Genomic DNA, 24,601 nt, shown 5'->3' with positions numbered 1-24,601 from the left:
AGGATGAAACAATTTTTAAACTAGCCAAAGACTGTGAAATTTAATTTTTAAATGTAATATACATTACTTTCCAACTCTGCTTTGCACTCTAGCTTTAGGATTTACTCATACAAAATCTCAGCCTTCCACTGACAGTGTCCATGAAGCTACCATAGTGGACAATACTGGCTCATGCCATGGTGCTGGGCACATCAATGAAACATGACTGGTGGACTCATGCTGTCGGCAGCATCTCCAGTGTCCCTGTCCTCCTTTGGACTCTATCCTATGACCTCCTCAACGACAGCAATAACAGTCTCTCACACAGCCACACAATAATTTGAAGACATGAAATTGTGTAAAATCTATACCTCAAGGGTTTCATTATTACTAAAATTGTAGATTACCATGATATTTATTCCTGAAGAATTATCTTGAAAATCAAATGAAACATGTCTTCAGACATCTGTCAGTCATGTTTTTGATAGGGATCAATTGATTTTATTAGGGATCAATACAACACTAAGTAAGTGAGCAACAATATTCTGTCCTTAACTCCTTAATCATCATCCATCATTTACTGATGTTGGTGCTTCAAGATCAGGGCAGATGCAGTATGGATGGAGTAAACCAAATCACGGTGTCAGAGTTCATTCTCTTGGGATTCTCAGGCTCTCCCTCTCTGCGGCTTACACTTTTGTCACGTTCCTCACTGTGTATCTGCTCTCCCTCATGGGAAACACCTCATCATCTTTGTTTTTCTCATAGACTCCAAATTGCAGACAGCCATGTACTTCTTCCTAGGGAACCTGTCCTTCTTAGAGATCTGGTACACCACAGGCACCGTGTCTAAGTTGCTTGATACCTGCTACTCCAAAGTCATCACCATATCTGTTCCCAGATGCATTGCCAGTTCTACTTCTTCTCCATGGGAGCCACAGAGTACATCCTGCTAGCCTATGATTGGTACTTAGCCATCTGTGCTACTCGCTTCTCATGAATGCTCAGATCTGCCTCAAGTTTTCAGCTGGGTCCTGGGTTGAGGTTTCTTTGCCCCTTTCCCCATTATCATACTCATCTCTCAATCAAAGTTTTGTGGCCCCCAGAAGATCAACCATTTCTTCTGTGACTCAGACCCCATTTTCAAACTTTCCTGCTCAGACACTTTTTTGGTAGAAGCCTTGGGTTACACATGTGGTTCAGTTATGATTCTAAGCTCTTTCCTTCTCACGGTCTCCTCTTATGGCAATATTGGGGCCACAGTGGTCAGGCTGTCTTCCCGAGAGGCTCGGAAGAAGACTTTCTCCACCTGTGCCTCCCACCTGACCATAGTCACCATCTACTATGGCACCATTATCTTTGCCTATATCCACCCTCCAGCCAAGTACAACTTTACCATCAGTGAAGTGGTCTCTGTGTGGTCACCCCTCTGGTAAACCTTCTCATCTATACCCTGAGGAATCAAGAGGTGAAGAAAGCTTTAAGGAAATTTATAACAAAGGGACACTTTTCTTGGATAAAAACATCAAAAAGTTTTGAGAAATTCACAGCAAAAACCAACCATAGTCATTACTAAAACTTCTTTTAAAAAATTAGTAGTAGAAACTACTCAATAAGATTTTGGGGATTTAATATGCTAACATTGTGCAATTTTATTCTGAATTTTACTCAAGTACTAATCTATATCTATTCTATGTGAATATCTTAATATAATGCCATATGAGTGTAGGGTTAATAACACAAAATCCTTGTCCACAAGCCATTCTCAGTGGGAAATAGCTAGTCCAGTCCCACAAGTTTTGGTCAAGTATTTTCATTAATACAGAAATCATGGCTCAAAAATATTTGCTAAATGGAACATGAGTTCTCTATGAATGCTGGCTCTCATTTAATGAATTTTTCTTTAATGAATTCATTCCATAAACATCAAACACTATGATAAGACAGATGCTTCTCTGAAGATAACATAAATTTCACCAGTTAATTTTATTTGGAAAATATTGTATAATCCAAACTTTCCATATTTAAATGACACTAAAAGTAAATTAACTACATTTCAAAATGTGTTGATTAAAAAATGAAGAGAATAAAAGCATAGAAATGGAGAGTATAAGAATGGTGTATCTAACACACTAAAATAAATGATAAATTAGATTCTGATAAAGGATCTGAACAGACAAGGATGTAAATATTACCTTGGTCTAATTGAGAAAAGGAATATAAGGAGAAAGGACTAGTTTTCCTTTATTGTATATAATTCTCTTATATGAATACAGAAGCTTAGTAATTTTCCATCACTTTATTGCATTGTAGAAACAAGAGATGGCGAGAGTGCTGAAAAGATCACACCCTCCTGTCCTGATGAGTATGTGCACTCTCCACGCCCTCCACAGAGAGCCACGGGCACAAATGGGGCAGCATCAGCATGGCCTACAGGGTGTGCAGCTGCTAAAGCTTGCGAGGACCTGAGAGAGAAAAGGTCAGAGGCTAATGATGGCAGAAAATGAAATCTTGAAAGCCACTATTTTAGGGGAAAAAGTAAAACACATACATTTCATGACAAGAGATTAATGAATTCAAGATTTGTCACAGTGCCAATATGTAATGTGTTTTCTTAAATGATAACATGTGGTTTTCTGAAAGACTTGAAAGAAATAATAAATTTTTTCTGAATGTCTAGCTTTCATTTGGGGAAGCATTTCTTAATAATTCTAAAATTCAGTAGTCCATATTAGACTGACAGAATAATAGTCGGGTTTTATTATATTGGTAAAGCATGTCTTAAATTGGCATAGAGGAATGGGCAAGGCACCTGAGTTCCACTGGACTGAGGTTACAAGGGTTCCAGAAAGGAAATGGGTAGGATTTCTCCCTCTCCTTCAGTTTGCATTGGTTCCCCCAATGGCAGAGATGTGATAAGTGCCCTGTTTTTAACTTTTTAAAGGAATCTCTGTACTGATTTTCATTTTGAATATGTTAATTTACATCACAATCAGCAGCATAGAAAGTTATCTTTCTCCATATATCCTCACAAAGATTGATTACTTTTCATTTTCTTGATGCTGATTCCACTGGAAGAACATGGAATGCCTGTGTAGTTTTAATGAGATGTTTTCTAATAGCTGAAAATATTGGACATTGGACATTTGTCCTTCCTATGGAAAGGGTCTGTTTTGCTAACTTATTCACTTATCAGTCAGTTTATTTCTTTACATGGCATTTGTTTTTGCGCTCTGTAGGTACTGTTAATCTTCCTCAGAAGTGAAGGTGACAAACCTTTTTTCCATAGCAAAACTTTGACTTCTAATGTGAAACTTAGGGTATATGATATATTTTCTAACACTTCATTTTCTATCAGGATAGCAAAATTAGTGTGCAAACTATCCCAAAACAAATGAAACAAGCTCTATCCATGCTTAGTTTTTGTATGTGAATCGCAACCAAAGGACAGTGGCAACTGTTTTGAAAATCCAAATACTTGGATCATATCTAATGATACCTTAGACTGCAGTCATTAGATCAGGTATTTCTCGGGGCCTCCCTTTATTGTGAACAACTCCCATTGTTCTAATCTTATAAGGGCAAACCTGCACCACTGGTGGTGGATCACCAGTTTATACAAGAAGGAGCAACGCTTCCTGCTACAAAGGCAAGTTAAAGTTGTACAAAAGAAAGACTCCTGTTGATTCACTCATGTTTTTGCTAAGGTTTGTCTTTATGAAATTTTGCACCTGTCAATAGGTTGTTACAATTGTTGTTTCAGTGGAAAAAAGCAAACCTGATAAAAAATTTTCCTCACATTTTTATATGGAGACACTGTGGCTGATTATCACAGCATTCAGAATTTAGTAATGGAGGTCTTCTGGAAATAGAACAGAAGCAAAGAAAAAAATGTGATCATCGTGCAAAGTACCAAAATTCCAGAAAAAAGTGTTCAATGACAGTTAAAGTATGCTTAACTAAATTTGATTGCAAAATTTGGAAACATTCATAAAATATAAAGGAAAAAGAAATATTTTATAGAGAAGACATTTATGTAGACTTTGCTTTCTAAACATGCTTAATAGACTAATAAACATATTATGAAACTGAGGTGTAAATGTACATAGAACATACTTTGTAAGTGTTCAATTAATTTCCCAATAATATTTCAAAAAAGATTTTTATTATCCTGTGATGTAACATTGCTAAAATATATCATTATTCTAATATGCTGGATAATATATGTGACTCATTTTTCTTGGGAAAACGTGGGAGGGCCGGGGGTTTAGCTCATCAGCACAGGCATCTGCTTGATAAGCATGAGGTCCCTAGTTCCAACCCAGGTACGAAAAGAAAGAAAGAAAAAAAAAATGTGGAGCACACTTTCCTCTGTAACACCTGTCCACTGTAGTGGTTATTTTGTGCTTGAAGTGTGGAGCACACATAAACAAAAAGTGAGGTGAGCCACACTGTATGAAAGAGGGTGCAGGGCTATCCTATGAGAACTGTGTGAACCAGCACCCTGACAGTTTTAAAGGACTCATGAGCGATCCTGCAGCAGCCGTTTTCCCACTCAGCTACCCTCTAACCTTACATTTTCCCTCCTGACAGTACCCAGCCTGACCACGTCCACGTTCCTGAGACCGCAGCGCCCTCCCCTGGCTCTGTCCCACCTCCCAAGAGGTCCTCCACAGGGTCCAGGTGCACAGCCCAGGGCGCGGTCTCAGGTCAGGCAGCACCTTCTCCCCCTGCTCCCCAGAGCCCAGAGTGTCTCCTGCCTCAGAGCAGGGTGAACCCTCCTCCTGCCTGGGAGTCTCTGTCCGCGGCATGAGGTGCTGACCGTGCTGCGTGGGGTCCGGGTCCTCCTGGGGACAGCGGCCTCTCTCCAGTCACTTTAGGGGTCAGCGGCTCACAATTCGTGTTTTTATACTTTACTTCAAAAATATACATGTCGCAAGTTTCAAAAACAAAATTGTTGTATTAGAGGAAGCATTCGGAAGTCACAATCCCCTCTTTCTAGATAACCTGCTCCCCTTACCCTCACAGGAGACAACTTGGAGAGCTTTCATTCGTACTTTCAGTGCTTTCTCTGGGTCTTTCTTATTATCCTTTGTGCTGAATGTTCAGGAAAATAAAGTGATTGAGTAGTGATTTATACTCCTTTCTAGAAGGCATATTCATTTTTTATGCACACGATATTGTGGGTCGACTGTATTCACATCCTAATTAAATGTGTTGTTCAATACTACTGTAATGAAGATTTTAATTTGTCATTTTATGTTTTATGGAATATTCTATGTTTTCCAACTGTCTCAGTGTTATACAGCTTATTTTAATGCCTATTTCAAATTCAAGTTGTAACAAATAAAACGTACAAATACTTTAAAATATGAATTTTTCTATGTATAGCTCTATGTGTATTTGTGTGTGAATGGATCTCAAATGTGTCATTGCTGATGGAAGATTTTATTGAAATAATTAATATGCAGCTGAAACTTTTCCTTCAAGATAATTACAAGACTCGAGAGTACCAGTTTACACCCACAACCTGTTAAGGGATCTTTTCCAAATTTTGGGTTTTTTTTCAATTTGATATGTAAGAAATAATTTTATTTATTTGGTTGGTAATTTTATTGTAAGTTTGATGTTACATAAAATGCCCACCAGGATTCTCCCTTTCATAAAATTGTGAAATCTTTCCTTATTATTCTCCTAATTTTTTGTCATGTTATCACATTTTTCCCAGTATGAAAATTTTATTTATAAGACATACTAATCTGTGAATTTTATCTAAATTGAAAATATTTTCCAAAATTGACAGACTTTCAGTGCTTCTCTTAACCACTCAAAATATTAAGTTTAGCTTTAATGCCATATACATTTTAAATTTAAAAAAAGAAAAACCTTCCTTTTACAATTGTCTGAAAGGATTTCGTCATGTTTTATTTTCTAAAACTTGTATTATTTCTTTTTTCAAAACCTGTTGTGCCGTTTAAGATAAAGAGTGTACAATGTGCTGAGTAAATTAAATAAGGAATGGTCAGTGCTGCAGAGGAGTAGAGCCGGTGCATGCTGTGTGCACCCTTTCTAGCTGCAGAGCTGTTTGGTCACAGGCCTGCAGTGGCTGTCCAGAGCAGCTGTTTCCCAGCGGTGCTTGGAGCAATGTTCTGTGGGTGCAGACCAGCACAGAGAAGCCTGCACATACAGTTATAGGTGTCAGCCTGGAGGCCCAGGCCCTCAAGGCAGCACTAGATCTGGAAGTTCCTTTACCACAGGGTGGCTGATCTTTTGGTCAGTGGGGGAACCCCGAAGGCTAAGGCTGAAGACATGGGTTTGTTGCTGGGGAGACCGAAACACTGGGGTTGAGGGCCTGTCTGTGGCTGGGTGATCTGTAGCCAATTACTTTGGTCTCGTCAGCTGTGACACTCTGGGTCCAGGAGAGTGTGACAGAACCAGCTCTGATAAAATTTGAATTGTCTTCCCTAATTTGGAAAAATGCAGAGGGAAAAATGTAAGAGCAACTATTGTGATCAATAATGCAGAAAAACTCAAATTATTCTAGAATATGTAATCCAAAATAATTAGCTAAATTTCCAGGTAATAAAATTTTAAACTCTTTTTAAATTTCTGCTAATCTAGGTGTACTGTGAATTAAAAGTTCAATATAAAAATTGAAGGGACATAGTTATCAATATTCAAAATAGATTTATGGTGGATACTTAACTATAGAAAAACATTTAACAATAGAAACAACAAAGATATTTTGCATTAATAAAATTAATGTTGTTTTAGTTCAATTTGCCAGATATACAAATAAAACTGTTACACAATGAAGTTAATATTTTCCAAATATAATGAATAAAATATTTGTCTTTAATTGACTATTTTTACAAATTTACAAGAAAAGACCTTAATATATAAAGAAAAGATGAAGAAAAAACCTGGGTAGATGATTTACGAATTAAATATCAAAATCAAATTAACTATGAAACTGGAAAATATTTAAATTTGGTAATGATATTATAACTCATCATTAAATTTCATACCTAAGATTTAAAAATTAACACTTTTGAAATGTAAATATAAGATAATGAAACAGTACTTTTTAAAATGTATCCGTCACAAGCATACAACTAAGAATAAAATTTTATACACTGAAATGAATTGCATAATTGTTACAACTAGCAATAGCATAGAAAAGACATAATTTTACAAAGTGCAACAAAAGTTATAGAAATGTGATATGCCATCCAACTGCAACATTATCCAGCGACTATAAAATAAATCTATCAATATTTTTTACTGAAAAGAGATATAACTGTATACATATCCATATATATCCGTATATATCCATATGTTAATCTGACAATGAAAATAGTAAACAGTTAAATCAGTATGTTTGGGCTTCCCCATTAGAGTTATGTTTTTACGTTATAATGACCCATCTATAAAAGTTACATAATGATGTGAAGCCACCAGCGATACCCAGAAAGGAACAGGAAGTGTCAGTGTTGTCTTGAGGGATTCTCCCTGAGATTTCTTAGAAAACACTCACCAGATACATTGAGTTTCACCAGATACACCATGGTTAGAGGTGTAGGCAGGGGAAATTCAGAAAAAGGTGGTGGTAAGTGAGTGTAAACATGTTCAGGTCAGGTCCCTGCACTGGGGCTTAAGTCACACAGCCACACACAGCCCTCCGAGACCCAGGTCCACACTGGCTCTGTCTGCACCCAGGTCCACAGGAGCCAAGGCTGATGCACTGTATGGTCCGCAGCAGGGGCTCTGCATGCACGGGCGTTAGAGTAACACCAGAAATGAGGAGGGTTGGGAAAGAACGGATGCATAGAAAAGAAAAAGTGTGCCATTTTGGGATGAAAAAAAAAATTAAACATGACAGGAAAGACCAAAATAAAAGAAATTTTGGTTTAAAAAAGAAACTTCAAGAGAAATACAGAAGCAATGGAGAATAGACAAACAGAAAAAGAATGTAAAAAAAGGTTAAAATTCTTTTAGAATCATACTTGAGCCTAGCCTCATGGCAGGAAAAGTCTCCTCAGTGAGATCTCTGAAAATCTTGACATGAGCCTGGGGGTCTTCATGGTCACTGTTGGACAGCATTACCAGGCCTCTGATGGATCTCATCCAAACACTACAAATAAATAGATCATTAACATGGATAGAAAGAGTTTTTAAATTTAAGTAATAAGATCTAGGCAACTTCCCTGTAACTACTTTAAACATGGAGTGTGTTTCCCAGAGTGAGAATGAAATATGTGGTTTTTGTGATTACTCTGAAAATACTGTGTGTTCAGAGTATATTTTAAAATGCTGCTGGAGAACATCAGTCATTCAAGATTTCATGTAAATTGATGACACAAAATTGATAGTGGAAAGGTAACCACTGAAAGGAAAATTTTTGATGTACTCACTGACACCACAAAGCAGGTTCAACCTTGATCAAGTATTTCATTACACACCAAATTACATAATTCTGTGGGATACCAAAAAGAGAACAGCAAAATAATTACCAGCGTCCAAAACGTTGGGCTAATTAAATCTTATATCTTAATTAAAATGGAAAGCCCACTTAACCTCCCAGCTAACACAGTCCCTAAGGCCACCTGCAACTCCTGGTTTCGCAGGCTGTAGATGATGGGGTTCATGGTGTGGGTAACACAGTGTAAAGCATCAATGTCAGTCCTTTCATAGAGGATGAAGTTATAACATTTTCAGCTAAATATGTGACAAACCCAGAAAGGATGACCAACATCACCACAGCAAGGTGAGACAGACAGGTGGAAAGACACCTCACTCTGCTCTTTGAGAATTGGATTTTCAGAACAGTAGAAAAAATGTAGACATAAGACACAAATATTGCAATAAAGCCATGAAAATAAGCCCACAGCTAGCAATGATCAACCCATATTCAAGGGCAGACTCCCCAAGACAGGCAAGATTTAGAAGAGATGGGCCCTCTCAGAAGAACTGAGGGACCCTGCTGGCCTCATAGAAGTGGACAGAGAATGTACCTGCCACATGAAGGGCTCCAGAGAGGCCCCCAATGAGCCAGGAGGCCATGACCATCTGTACACAGCTGGCCCTGTCCATGGCAGCCTCATAGTGCAGCAGGTGACAGATTGAAGTGTAGTGGTCATAGGACATCACTAGGAGGATTGCAAACTCTGTGCCTCCAAACAAACAAAAGGAAGACCTGCATGGCACAGCCCAGGAAGAAGACAGGATAGTCGCTGGCCAGAGAGTTCATGATAGAGTTAGGGATGGTGACAGAGATGTAGCAGACATTGATGAAGGGCAAGTTCCTCAGGAAGAAGTTCAAGGGAGACTGGAGATGCTGGTCAGTGCTGGTGAGGATGATGATGAGGAGGAGGCTCCCTGTGAGGGCTGCCAGGTAAATCAGGGAGAGAAGCATGGCACAGATGTCTGAGGCACCCAGTCACCAGAGCATCCCATCAGCAAGAACTCTGTGAAGTTCCTCATGTTGGATAATTTCTTAGTCCTGCCACTTCTCCACAGGAATAGGTGTCACTGGGTTCTAATTCAAAGAAAGCCTCTATTGCAGGTTTTCTAGTAATATTTGCTTTAGTTGGCTTGATTCTGTTTAAATTGAGGTTCACCAAAATGTTTTAGATTGATCATGGCCTAACTGGCATAGTTATGATACGCACACAGAAAAGTGGAGCTGTGTTTGTTTGAAAACAATTTATAGTGCACAGATGTAATGAAATAAAGGGATAAGGATGTTGCTTTTTCAGGAGCAGGGGATGTCATGACATCTTTCTTGCCTTAGATTAACTAAGTTGAGTTTGTAAGCTTGGGAATAAATCAGTGAACATATCCTATAGGGGTACAAATACCAAGAAAAAAAGAAAAGAAAAAGAAAACTGTACCTAAAAATCATTGAACAAATATTTTTAAAAATAGCAATTAATAGCATGGCTTTGTCCAGTGAAGCCTAAGATGCTGACCCACAGGTGGAAGTCTAAGAAGATGCAAGGTGGAGGGTTTCACTGGAGTGCTAAGTGTCCTGCCACTGTTAGTTGGAAGTGTGTGGGACAGGGTGTAATGGGATATCCGCGATGAGCTCTTCTGACTGACTCACTGAGGTATGGTGTACATTTAGCATCTTGACATCTTGTCCCTTTTCTTCAATCACAAATAAAATTATCATCTAATAATAATTGAAGGTGACTTTTTAATTCAGGTTTATCAATGCTCAAAAAATAATTTTAATTTTTATGCCTCCAGTCTATTTTTAGTTTTAAAATGAGCATGGAAGGTCTAGACACAAGAATACCTAGGAGCATCAGGACCTCTTCTTGTCCTCTTGGCTCTTGCAACAAGTTAATTGCAGTGTACATCACCAGTTCTATCAGCTGATGCACAGGACATTAGAATTGCTTCTCCCAATACAGAAGGGAGAGAGATGCATGAAAGCTCTGAGAGCAGGAATTGGTGAACGGAGTTGAGAGTGGGATTGGCAGGAGCCCTGCATCAGCCTGCGGTGAGTGAAAGAAACAGGGACCCTTCCATAGACTAGGAGGCTTCAAAAGAGGACATTCTGGGACCAGGCAAGCTAGCCGGAACAGGACGCTGCAATGACTTTAGTCACATATTCCCCTCTCAAGCGGGATTGGCGCAGAGCATTTGGCCTTGCTGATGCCACTGACTAAGACCCAGTAGGCTAGCCCAAACCAGGTCCCAGTGCCTGGAAGTACACCCTAGCAGTGGAGCCTTCACTAAGTTGACGTGGAGGGGTGGACCCAGCAAAGGATGCCCAGGTCTGTGTCTCCCTAGTACACTGAAGTGTGCAGGAACACCTAGCTGGCAGATTCAAACAAACTGTAACCCACAAAGAAAAAAACTGGGCCTCCTATATATGCCTGTATGGAAGGAACAAAAAGTATGGGAAGAGGGAGCAACAAGAAAGGGTCCTCAGTCCCCAATCCTGGGAACACTAATCCAGGAAAGGTAAATGCAAAGGAGAATTAGGACAAAAAACATGCAATATCAGACACGGCACCAATAGACATAAAGCGATATCTCCGGAGCCTCATAGACGAGTTCAAAAGTGAAGTATTTAATGAAATAAAGCAAGATATAAGTAAAATAGTTAGAGAAATGCTAAACACTGCCCAAGAAAAAAAAAACAGATGGTGGAATGGAAGAACAGAAAAAAAGGGGGAAATTGCTTGATGGAGAAAATAGAGAAAACATAGAATATGTGAAGCAGGTTCAAAGAGATTACCAGGAAACTAAAATCTCTGTTGAAAGCTAGCATAACAGCTTGAAAGAAACTGAAGATAGATTATCTGAACTAGAGGGCAGATTTGTCATGTGGAAGCATGAAAAGAAAAACTTCTTAAAAATAACAAGAAAACAAACAGCAATAATACAAAGGCTAGAGGATGATAAGAGGATCTATAACTTATGAATTAAGAACATAAAAGAAGAAGTAGGGACACAAACAAATGAACTACAAAAGCTATTCACAGAAATAATCCAGGAGAATTTCCCTAATTTAGCAAAAGGTAAAGATATTCAGATGTATGAGGCATACAGGACCCAAGCTACCTACAACTCAAACAGAGCTACACCCAGACATTTAATAATCAAAATTCCAGAAACGCAATATAAGAACAGAATATTAAAAGCCTTCAGAGACAAGAAACAGATCACTTACAAAAAACACCCATCAGAATTACAGCAGACTTCTCAGCACAGACCATAAAATCACGAAGAGCATGGGGGGAAATAATTGAAGCTTTGAAAGATAATAACCTCCAGCCAAGATTGATATACCCTGCACAACTGTCCCTAGAAATTGATGGAACAACAAGGTGCCTCCAGGAAAAAGAGGAACTAGGGGAATTTGCAACCACCAATTCAACTCTACACAGAATACTGCAGGATATTATAAAAAAAGAAAAATACCAAGATTCCAGAAACAGAGGCCACAATAAATAGAGCAGAAAGCAAAATGAAGAAGACAAACTGACAACTAATGACAGAAAAAGAGCTGAACAGAAATGAGGAATAGAAAGTTGAATGGTAGGAACAGCTATTTTGGAGAAAACAAGACATCATAATAGCTAGTGCTGATTTAATATCATCTTGTTCTGAAGTCCCATCAAGCTTTTGTTCTTCTGTCTCCACTGGTCTTAACATGTTGTATCTTATTGGATTTTATTATATGTGATAATATAAACAAAAACTTTTATAGACAAGGAGATTATATAGGAGCCATTGTCCATTTTCTGTTAGTTGATTCTGTGATACTGTAATACTGTCATTCTCTTGAATGGTTTTACATTGTCTTGATTTGTTTGATGCTAGAGTACATGAAGTATACTCAAAGATTTCAAGGAAAGAGACACTATGGTAACTACTTTTATGTCGGGATAATCTTGTGATGAAACACTACTTTGCTTGAATGGTTATGTTTTGACCACGCTCTTTTGTTGTTATGACCTCTTTTATATCAATCTCCTTTCTTTATTTTTTACTTTTTTAATTAAGGGAAAAATAAATAAAAAATAACAGCATATATTATAGTAACCTACTTTGATTTCCTATTAATTTGATTTTGAAACCCTGAATTGCTCTCACCATCTTGTTTTGACTGATTTTCCTCTATTCTGTTTTGCTTGATAGTACCAAGTTCAAAAGTATAGGCTACAACAGTGAAGACAATAAGATTTATTATGACACCCATTCTGCTTGACTATTATCTTCTTATGAAGTCCTGTAATGTTTCCAGTGTATAGGCAACAACAGTGAAGACAATAAGATTTATTATGACACCCATTCTGCTTGACTATTATCTTCTAATGAAGTCCTGTAATGTTTCCAGTGTTTTGGTTTTATTGGTTTTGTTCTTTACTGTTTTGTTCAACTTTATTATAACTGATGATATAGGCAATTTTTTTAAGATAGCAAGAGGCAGTATGGTAAGCATTGTTGATCACCTTGTATTTTGTTTTTACATTATGTATTATGTCCATCCTTTTGATTTGACTGACTCTGTTTTATTATGTCACATTTGGTTTTACTCTGTTCAAAAAAAGTAATAAAAACTGTGGGAGTAATAAAACCCAAAATGTGTAATTGTCATTGTACAAAAGAGAGGAAAATAAAGTGCTCTAAAGGATATAACTGCATGTATATTTAAATGTATAAGATAGATAACCATATTACTGAGTTTTGTTGGATCATTAAACAGAATTGTTTGCAGTCTCACTGTTTGAAAGTCCACTTTATATGCTTTAATTTTGTAACTTGAACAACTATTTCTAAGATGATAATATGTAATGTATTATCTAGTGATTTCCTACTGTTTACTCTTTCTGAAATTCTGTATAACTTGCACCCTTTTTCTGTTTTTTTCTTTTTCTCCTTAAATAAAATTTTAAAAAAATATATATAAAATTTTAAATGACAAATTAAAAATATAAAATTTTAAATGAAAAAAAAAAAAAGAGAGAGAATTGCTTCTCCCTGAGAACATCATAGAAAAAAATCTTTAGGTCATTTACTCAGCAAGCCACCAAATTTTGCAGGGATTTTTCCTTACAATTTGTTAAACCTGGTACTCAGAATAAAATGTGAAAGGAATGTTCCATAAGCATGCAGGGTCAGATATATTTTCCTCTTTAGTCCCTTAACTGACAGTGTCAATAAAAATGGATAAGCCAAAGCTCTCCAGAATCTATCTTTAAGTGTCAAGTTAATTCCAGAATAGCTTTGTACTCCATGATCATGTCTACTTTATTCCTTCTACAATTCCCATGTGATATGAGTTGCAGACTTCCTTAGTAGTTTTGACACTGACTCAAGTTCAATGTTTGTTTACTATTGCATACCTGCAATTAAAGTAGGAGAAGTGGTAAAAAGTTCTGTTACAATCATGTCCTCTGAGAATCCAGTCCATCAGGCAACCTTAAATTTCTAGATACAGGAAAATTCAGAACAGTAATATATACTACACAAATCTAGGATTATTTTAAATTATAAATACTCATGACTGTGTTTTTGCATTAGCTTTTTTATAGTAAATAGAATATTTGCATTCATATAGAATTCAGTAACATTAATTCACACATGTATGTTTTTATATTCCATTATTTTTACTAGTTTTTAAATTTTTGTCACTAGTATCTACAGAAATGTCAACCAAGGAAAATATGAAATGACATAGATATATAAATTTAGATGAAAGTTACTTTTAGAACCTGGCTCAAGTACTTCTTCTCTGAATTATAACACATATTTCTCATTATGTATAAAATATTTTATTTATTCCATCACATATTAATGGAAAATTAGAATGGATCCATATTTTAGTTAATATGAGCAATGCTGTTTTAGAAAGATTAGTGTACAAATATCTCCTTTTGTTCCTGTATTCTGCACCTTTGTGCACATGATCAGGTGTGCGGAGTCAGGAAATAGTTTGGAGAAACATTTGAAAGAAAAGACCATAAATGCCAAATGCAGAAATGGAATCCGATTCTCTCAAGCCCAGAGCAAGTGACTGCTTTTGAAAGTTGGACTGCAGCTGAGAAATACAAGAGAAAAAATCACTATATTTTTTTGGAAGCTCAAGATAATTCTTCAGAAATCACAGAACACTCACCTCTAAACATTAAGTCATGTATCCACAATGCATGTGCTATAGAATAGTGATGCCTCGGTTTACAAACTTAATTCACTCCATTATTCTAGTTATGGACTGGATTGATCAAGAAATAAAACTCATTTTCTCATAAATTTCTATGTAATTGAGGTTAATCCATGCTGAAACATACACATATTTTTGACAAAAATATGAAATGAAGTGCAGCATATTACACTGTGAAAGAAGAGAACATTAACCTTGCTTGAGCCCACTTCTGGCTTGGAGGACAGAAGGTGGATGAGATGGGATTATTGTTGTATTGAGATGGGGTGAGGGAGAGTCCCCTTTCATAAGGATGTTGAGAGATCTTCATCAGGGTCTCCTCTCTTCTTTGTCTCTTAGCTGTGGTCAATTTTGATGAAAACTCTTTCTACTGTCATTGTTTTGTCTTGATCTCCACAACCTTGCAGAAATGACAGACCTTGATATCAGCAGATTCAACACTGATCATTACAGTTATGTTGGGCAGTGCTTCTCTAAGCATCCCTGGCACCCACTCCACTTTCCACAGTGGGTTTTTTCACATTGCTATCTTCTCTGTCCTTAGGGGATGCTCATCCACAAGCTCCTTCTGTCATTCACTCTGGAGCTCAATGAGTTCTTCCTCTGTCATCGCCACCTCATGGTCCTCAGGGAGCTCCTCTGTGTCTGTACCATTGATGTCCCAACTCACACTCTTAGCATGGACATAATCTCCTCTTCTACCTGTGTGTCACACCCTTCAAAGTCATGTTCAGTGACATACTCTAGCCACAGTTTCCTGAAGGTTGAGTTTAAGGTCAGGTACATGACATCTTCCCAGGCTTTGCCAATGAAATTGATGCAGTGGTGGACACTGAAAGGTTTCTTGTAGAACTTTCAGATTGTGGGACATCCCTCAAGAGACATTAAAACTCCTGGTAAGCAGCACTTTTCAGTACAACATTTTAGGGTTGAAGAACATTTGCTGGTTCTTGGACTTGTAAGAGGTGTCACTGTGGGGGAAGAATTAGTCCTTTATGGAGTAATACTTAGCATTGCCAGCATCAATCAAGGCTGCATGATGTGCTTCGGCATGGTCCACCAGAAGAAGACAATTATGAGGCAGCTTGTTGTCAGAAAGATATTTCCTATTGGTAGGTGCAAATACTTAGTGCAGGCATTCCATTAATAATTACCTGTGATGCAAGATTTTATATTGGTCCTCCATATAACAGGCTGTCTGGCCTTGTGCACATTCTGTTTCTTTTGCACACTAAATGTCTTGGAGTGGTGTACCAGTACTTCCTCACTTTTCAGATCATCATTTGTGTTCACATAGAGCAAAAATATCAATCTGTCCTCCCTGGGCTTTTGTTGTAGCAGTATCTTTTCCTTCTGTGTGATATAGGTTCTCCTTGGCATATTTTCCTAGAAAAGTTTTGTTTCATCACGTTTGAACACTTGCTGAATGATGAATCTTTCAGCATTTATGATTGCAGTTAATTCTTTGTTGTAGGATCCTATGGCAGCTTTGTCAGAACTGGGCGCCTCTTTATGACTTGTCGTACTATGGGTACCACTCTCTTGCATTGCTGCTAGGTGTGGTGGTGCATGCTTCTGATCCCAGAACAGCAAGTCCCAGGCCCACCGAGACTACTCAGTTTAAGACCAACTTTAATTACATGACAAGGCCCTGTCCCAAAAAAGACAAAGAAAAAAAATGGAAAGCAAAGAAAGAAAGAAGAGAAAGGAAACATTATAGTTTGTTCTAAACCCACCTACTCTCTAGTCTAAACCTAGACATTTGACTCTGGAAAATTCAAAATGATAATGAAAATTAAACAATTAAACATTGCCATTGTGGTGTCCATGCTAGCATAACAAAAGACAAGCAGGAAGGAGTTCTTGTGCACCTACTACAGAAACAAGTAATAACATTGGGATTCATTTTCAAAGCAAGAGGGAGAATTTTGAGGGAACCCCAAAGCAATGTATCTTTCCCATAACAATTTTTAATTTAAGCACTCACTGTGTTTTGTTATCATATCTTTTGTATCATTTTCTCTTTATTCACTTATTATTTGATGGACATTTAGATCAGTTCCATCCTTCTTTTTCGAATATACAGGATTAAAAATAGGAATGTAGATTTTTTTTACCATGTTAATTTCATTTGCACTAATATCCAGTAGTACAATTGTTGGATAACAGAATTACATTTTATTTTTAAAGAAACACTCTCATTTACATAATTACTATAGTAATTTACATATTTTCCAAATTTCTTGAGTGTTTTCTATACCCTCATCAGCATTTAGTTTTACCTCTTTGATCACAGCCATTATATCAGGCATGATAGGTCATTGTGATTTTTATGATTGTTTCTTGAAAATTAGCAATTTTGAAACGTTGCATATATTTTGTCCTTTTTTTCTTTTGAGATATGGTTGTTCACTTCTTTAGCCTGTGTTTTGGTGATTTGTTCTTTTGCTGTTAGCTGTTTGAGTTGCTGCAAGATTCTAGATTTTCATATTCAAATGCAGAATTAAATTTATAGTTCACAAATATAATTGGTCTGCAGCAAAATGCTCAGAAAAGACACAATTTGCAAATAATTTCTCTCAAACTATAAATTGTCTCTCCACTGTGTCAATGTCTTAAATGTGCAAGTTAATTTTTAGTTGACTCTCCTTTGTAGAATCATTGAATTGCAATCCAAAATAATTGTGTATTTGAGAATCAAGGCATTGGAGAGTCAAAATATCATTAGTGGCCTATCTCAATGACTGACAAATCACAGATGCACATATATGTCATCACAAATGAAATTAAATAAATGTTTCTTTAATTTGGGGCATCAGTTATTTCATCTCAGTAATGAGAGAAAAGTAATTAGTACAAAATTTAGTTCTCATAGTGAGGCCATTGCTGTGACTATGCCTGACAATGTTGTTCAAGAGCCTTTGGGAATGGCTTTTGGGAAATGTTTGTAAAGGTTTGGAGATGTTGCCTCAAAGAAGTAGTGCTGGTACATCTTAGGCTGTTCTATAAGGGAAATTCTGATTGAAATCCTACTAGTAAATACCAGGCTCAGGAGGTTTCTTCTGGGAAGAAAGAATGCGTTGGCTGGTAGTCTCCAGAGGATGTGTGCCATGGCTCAGTAAAAGGTTTGTCTGAATTTTGCACATGTCCAGAGACTTTGCCTAAGGATGAGATTAAAAATGGGTTATTAACTAGTCTTTTAAAGGAAAATACAAAGCAGTTGAATGTTGAGGCAGTGGTGCTGCTATTGTTGGGGGTTTTCAGCCAGATTTATGTTGGGAATTAATAGCAGCAGAGAGCACAGCCAAATGATTTAAAATGTTGTGAGTTTGGCCAGAATGGTAGCTCCAGTAAACTGTGAACTGTAAAGATAGAGCTAAGGAGATCTTGATCATTGAGAAGGTACAGGAGAATAAAAATGATGGCTTGAGGGCACCACCAGAAGCAGCAAGCCTCCACCCTTTGCAGCCTCAAAATTGCAAAAGTGAAAGACTGAAAAGAAAGCTGAGGAGCATCATGTTCCAGAATGGTGTCTGTATAAAAAAATTTGTTCCTCAAAATTGGATTCAGACTTTTTGGTGATCTTGGTATCAAACCCTTCCACTAAGAGAGAGAGCAGTTTATCTACATCTCTGGCTAGTGGCAACTTGGCATTCTCCATATGGCACTGATTTAAGTGCATGCCGAATATAAGAGTTGTGGAGATAAGAAAGCTTCCACTCCAATTTCAGTGCACCTGCAAGCTCAATATGGGAAGATGTGAGGGGATAGCCAAAGATGTAGTGGAGTCTCCAGAGTTTTTGAAAGGCTAGGAACTTGGATTCTGTGAGGAAACCTGCAAAGAGGGAAGAGAGAAGGCCCAAGAGAGAAGACATGGGAGCTCCTACCACAGGAAGTGCCATAGTGATGGAATCATTATAGCCCTTTGGAACTCACAATTAGCCACAGATTGTCTCAAATGCTGCATATTGAAATAGAGAACCTAATATTTGCCCTGCTGTATTTTGGACTTTCTTTGGTCCCAGTTGTGGTTTTTTGTTTGTTTGTTTGTTTGTTTTGTTTTGTTTTCCAATTGTTTGTTTTGTTTTTGTTGTTATCACACTGGTTTCACTATGCAGTTCAGGCTGCTCTTGAACTCACTTTGTAGCCCAGGCTGGCCTCAAACTTTTCATGATAATCCTGGAATCCTGGGATTATGGGTGCGCACCATGTCTCTCTAGGGCCAGTCCTTTGTATTCCCCTGTTTGTAACATTGGAATCAAATGTTTATCTTGTTCCATTGAATGTTGGAGGTGTTTAACTTTTAATTTGTACATACATGGGCTTGTAGCTAAGAGTTTGCCTTATATCTTAGAGGAGAACTGGGATGGAACTTTCAGCAACACTGAAACTGTTAGGACTATGACAACTCATAGATGGACTAAATATCTTTTGCATACAGGGATGTGTATCAAGTTTTGGGCGACAAGGATCAGAATGTTATATTTCTAATATAATATAACCTTGATAGACTTAATGCTGGTTAGGGATTTTTAAGCATGTGTAATAGCGTTCAAGGTACGAAATGATAAGAATAAGCCTGTCTTTACATCTGCAGACCCATTTAAAGAAATGTGCCTAGTTCCCAAGTTGACAAGGAGTGGATTGTTGTGATTGTTTCATTTCACCATTTTAAGAAACTTAGAAGCTTGACTATGTAAATCAGCAGTTCTACATCCTAAAGTGTAAGGACATACCCTACGGAGGCTGTTTATGACCTAAGATGTTGTAATGGTCGATATTACAATGATTTGTCAATTTGAGAAGTTTAGAAGTTCACTTAAGTGACTCAGCAGGGAGCCAGTGTTCTTACTTTTTAAACATCCTGAGCCTGTGCAAGAGGAGGGCACATAGATGGTGAGTGCTACACCTGCCCCACGGTGAGTAGAGTATATCTAATATAACAAGAAAAGAGGCTTTTTCTCCTCAGTTTGCTTTCACTGTTTTTCTGTCTTCTGCCACCATGATCAGTTGCCCCTCGCCTTGCAACACTGCCCTGGAGCCAGCTGATTACAGACTGTAACTTTCACAAACTGTGAGCTAAGTAAACCTTTCCTCCTTTATCTTTGGATGTCAGGTATTTTGTCTCAGCAATGAGAGAAAAGTGAGTAAGACAGGCTGTGGCATAGTGGCTCATGGAAAATCTGCAAGGCTCCAAGTCACTTCCTTGATGTCTTCTTAAATAGTCTCCCCTAACCTCACTGACATGGGGATGATTCACAGGAAAACTGGAAACACTGCATCCACCTTGCTTCAAAGGGGCTCTGAGTAACTGGAAACCACTGTTCCCCTCAGAGTGCCAACTAAACTTGTGCTGCACTTTTGGAAACTTTCATGGTGACTTTATGAGTGTGTAGAAGATTCAGATTTGGTATGTTACAAAAAATTTACCCATTGTTTTACTTCTGATACTGCTTTTAACAATGTAAGATCCAAACTGCTTTGCTTATAATTTTATATTGAATATATATGCACATATATGTATGCATGCACAAATTTATATATATATATATATATATATATATATATATGAAAACTTTGCTAACCATTTTATAATCTGAGTTGTTATATTGACTTTTACTTAAAATTCCACAGTTGCTAAAATATTAAGCAAATACATATCCCATGCTAGTGATTTGCATTCAGTAAAAATGGACTCCCACTGACTGAAGGTAATGTGCCAAGGAATGATCAGAAAATATTATCAGTTAACTACAGAATGACAAATAACTTAGTTTTCACCTAAATATTTTAGGGATTAATATGTCAAAAGAGTGACTTGAGGATGCTCTAAGTAAAAAGACACAAACTCAATAAGAATGGAGAAAATGACAATAAAATATGTAAAATTTTAAAGTAAACATGTTGGAGAACAGAAGTAGCTTATTTTTCTCCTCTAGCCATTGTAAAATCAAAAGAAGTTTCTAAAGAAGGAAAATTGAATGACACTAATGTGGAGAATGATGCATGTTTGTCGTGATATAGTGCTAATTATGCTGAGTTCATCATTATTCAGTGTATTATTGTGCCAAATTATTGGTATATCAAAGAAATATGGACACTTAGCATGCACTCACTAAAAACAGATAATACCAAAGAGTAATCCCTGCACACTAGTGAGGGATGCACAGAAAAAGTCAGCAGGTCTCATCATAGTGGCTGGGAGGTAATGGAAGCTTTTCCTCTAAAATGAAGAAGACACAGGTGTGCAGAGCAGTGAATGACTAGGTAAGAGGCAAAGAAAAGGAGATACAAACAGTAAAATAAGAAATCAAATTATCACTATTTTAAGAGGATTAGTTCCTCTACTTAGAAGACCATGAAAATGACTCAAGAAGATTTAGATGTGAGAGCTTCAGCAAAGTGACATGGTCGAGGGACCATGGACTAAAATCAGTAACTATTCCATACAACAACAATCAAAGCCATTGAAGACAACTCCATTCACAGTAGCTCTAAAGGTTATGAATAACTTTAACCCAGGAGATGAAAGGCTTGTACAACGAAAATTGCAGAAAACTGACAAAGAAAGTGGAGTATGAAATAACTTCCATGTTCATGAGTAAGTTGAAATAACATCAGCTGTATTAATGTTGTTAAAATGCTGTTACAAAAGCAGTCTATAGGTTCAATGAAATATGTGTTACATATCAATAATGTTCTTCATAGAATTAGAAAAAAATCCTAAAATTCACATAGCCCCAAAGAAGACCAAAAACACTTATAACAGTAAAAGCAATAGTGGGCAAAAGAGGAGTGTTATAGTTGTCTTGAAAACCGATCTTAAAATGCACTACCAAGATACAGTAACAAGAGCAGTATGGTAGTGGCATGAAAAAAGTAATGGCAAATGAAATAAACACAGAAACAAACACACCACTTGAGTCATCTGGTGCTTGAAAAAGTGGCCAACAAATATAGACTGAAAAAAACTGCAAATGGTTATCTGTGCACAGATGATTCAGACTAAATCCCTATCTCTCACCTTATACAAAAGTCTACTCAGATTAGACCAAAACACTAAGGCCTGAAATGTTGAAAGTGCTAGAAACAATCAGGAACATACTTCAAATCATGGCCATATACAAAGTCCTCTGTAAAAGTGTCACATTCCCATATTTTACGATGACACAAAGCACATGAAGTTGCTCCCAGGAAAAGTAGATAGTGTAATAAATAAGGAAATAATGCAATAAATAAGTGACTGAATAGTCATTTCCTAAAGAAAAAAATTACAAATGGCCTGTAAGCATGTGATACCATAATTAACATCTGCAGGTATCAGGCCAATGCAGATCAGCACTCCAATGCGACAGTATCTCAGTAAAGCCAGAATGGCTACAATGGACCATGTAAAAGTGAAACAAAGTGAAATTAATAAGCTCTAGCCAGAATGTGGTGGTAATGGAACTCTTGTGTTGTTGAGAGAGTGTAAATTAACACAGCCATTATGGACATCCTTGTGGAGTTTCCTCCAAGTTATGGAAATAGAGCTCCTGTTTGGCTTAGGTCTGCCATTCCTTGGTACACTTCTTAAAGAACCAAAGGAAGTGTACTCTAGTGATATAGCAAACAGCACAATTCATAGCAGCTAAACTTGGCAAACAGTGCAGCTGTTAAGCCACAGATGGATGGACAAACAAAACATGATATACACAATACATATCAAAATCTTATTCACACATAAAAAGGATGAAATCTTGTAATTTTCAATAGAATGGATGATATTGGAGGTTATCATATAAACTGAAATAAGCCAGATTTATAAAGTCAAATACTATATGTTTACCCTTATATGTGAAATCTAAAAAATAAATAAATAAAAACTGTAAAAATGGCATGAAAGCAGAAGCAACACTTAGAGAAAGGATGCAGTGAAGGGAGCCGAAGAGTGGGGGTGGCAGCAGACTGAGTGGACCCAATGTGTGCTGCATGGGTGCACAGGTGCACTCAGATGAAATCCACGTTAACACGCCACCATAGAAACATTTAACAGAGCAGTATAAAGAACTGGTGCTTTGAGTCTGTACTATGAATCAGGGGACCCACGGGTGTAGCGTGGACGTTCAAGTTCGGTTGATATGATTCAGGGTCTCAGCTATTTTAATTAATATAAATGCAAAACCTGATGCTTTATTCACTTTTGCTTACTTTTTAAACACATTTAAGTGTGTTTCAAGCACCCTTGGCCTGGGAATGTAGTTTTTTAAATGAAAAATTTAAGTATGGTTACAACACCTAAATAATTTTCAGTGGAAGTTTAGTGACCAAATAAATAATTATAAATTACATTTCAAATATTGTAAAATGAATAAATACTATCATTTGTAATTTTATAGTTTTGCATGTTAGAAATATACTTTTAGATATATTGTATAAAACTGTTAGTAGTTTCATTTATTTCTAAAATTACCTATATCATTCAAATTATATTTAGTATAGACAATCCTAATTCGGAAGGGTGCACTTCCTTTTTTCTACATTATAGGCATTATGCAGAACACTTTGGCATGCATAACTATTGCTACTACCAACCACAGGTGACTGAAATCCTGGAAGGAATTCATATGTACTTCTCACTTCAGGGAACTGCTCGAGTGCTCCGCATTATGAATCATTGTATTGTTTTGACCTCATATCGTGAGCGACATCTGTTTTGAGGTGTGACTCAGTGTTTAGCACTATTTATTCTTTCAAAGGACAGAAAGGGTGAGTACTTGTAGAGAGGCAAAGGAAGTACAAGACTCTCATAATCAAACTAAAAATCAATAACATAAAAGACATTTTGCATACGCATGGGATAAAGTATAATGTTTTGTAAAATTATAGAATCTACTATCTCAAACACTTATCAATTGTTTGAGGACAAACTATGAAAACTCACTACAGCTGTTGTAAAATATGCAATACAGGATTTTGGACAACAGTCATCAAATAACATAATAGCTACTTCCAATACATGTAAACTTCAACCTGTTTCTAGACCCTCTTTCCCCTTTCCCACCTCTGATAACTCATTCAACCTTTTACTCTATCAGATCTACATTTTTAGATTCCACATATTATTAAATTTATTCAATATTAATCTATGACACACTCTTCAACTTGTGCTGGAGAATCTATGAAAAGCTCTATTAAGAGGGATTCAAAATGTAAATCTAAGGAAGTTCTTTATCTTAAAGCTCTATTAAGAGGGATTCAAAATGTAAATCTAAGGAAGTTCTTTATCTTAAGCGCTCACAGTACTAAGTCCTCTAACTTCAGAAGAGAGTGATCCGGGTGTTTTCCAACTGCCTGCTCCTTGCTGTGCAGATTCCAATAACATTATTTGGTCCATATTGCATTTTCACTTGGAATTAGTGCCCTGCTGCATAAGGCTGATGCAAGTAATGCACTTGGGAGACGCCTATCACAGCCACTGCAAATGACGAGCAGGGCAATTACTTAGATTGGTAAAGCAGGGTCATACTTCAGTCCTAAACTCCTGTCATCTAAAGAAAGGTAACCAAGAAGTCCTTAGTGTATTATTAGTTAGAAGTAAATGATTGCAAAGGTTCAGAAAATGGAAATCTACAAATATGCAGTCAGGAATATGGTTTCAGTATTGTAATTTCCTTTTCAATTTTATTAAGAAATAAAAGCTTGGTCATGTTGTGAAATAATAATCTAAATTACATAAAGTTTTTATTCCAATTAAACACATAACTAACATTTCATGAAAAGAAGTAGAAAGAGATTATCTATCTTTGGAAGAGACTTCAGATATAGATAAATATTTAACAGTAAGTCAAGTATTTTTAAAATTACCCCATATATACAGACATGTAGAGAGGACTGCGGGACACCATAATATTTCATGTAAGTAAGCTCAAAGAGGTTAACTCTTATTTTGTGTCCATA

At 36.9% G+C, this 24,601-nt stretch overlaps 1 pseudogene; it reads left to right on the top strand.

The window, feature by feature from the left end:
* The first annotated feature begins 595 nt into the window (after positions 1–595).
* LOC100722950 (olfactory receptor 6F1-like) lies at positions 596–6,245 on the top strand (annotated as a pseudogene).
* The last annotated feature ends 18,356 nt before the right edge of the window (positions 6,246–24,601 follow it).

The sequence above is a fragment of the Cavia porcellus genome, unplaced genomic scaffold (genome assembly GCF_034190915.1).
Source record: "Cavia porcellus strain 051 isolate PalLab524CR breed Dunkin Hartley unplaced genomic scaffold, mCavPor4.1 scaffold_2, whole genome shotgun sequence".
NCBI classification, from domain to species: Eukaryota; Metazoa; Chordata; class Mammalia; order Rodentia; family Caviidae; genus Cavia; species Cavia porcellus.
Note: the sequence above shows the minus strand (reverse complement) of the source record. Positions and strands in the feature narration are given on the sequence as shown.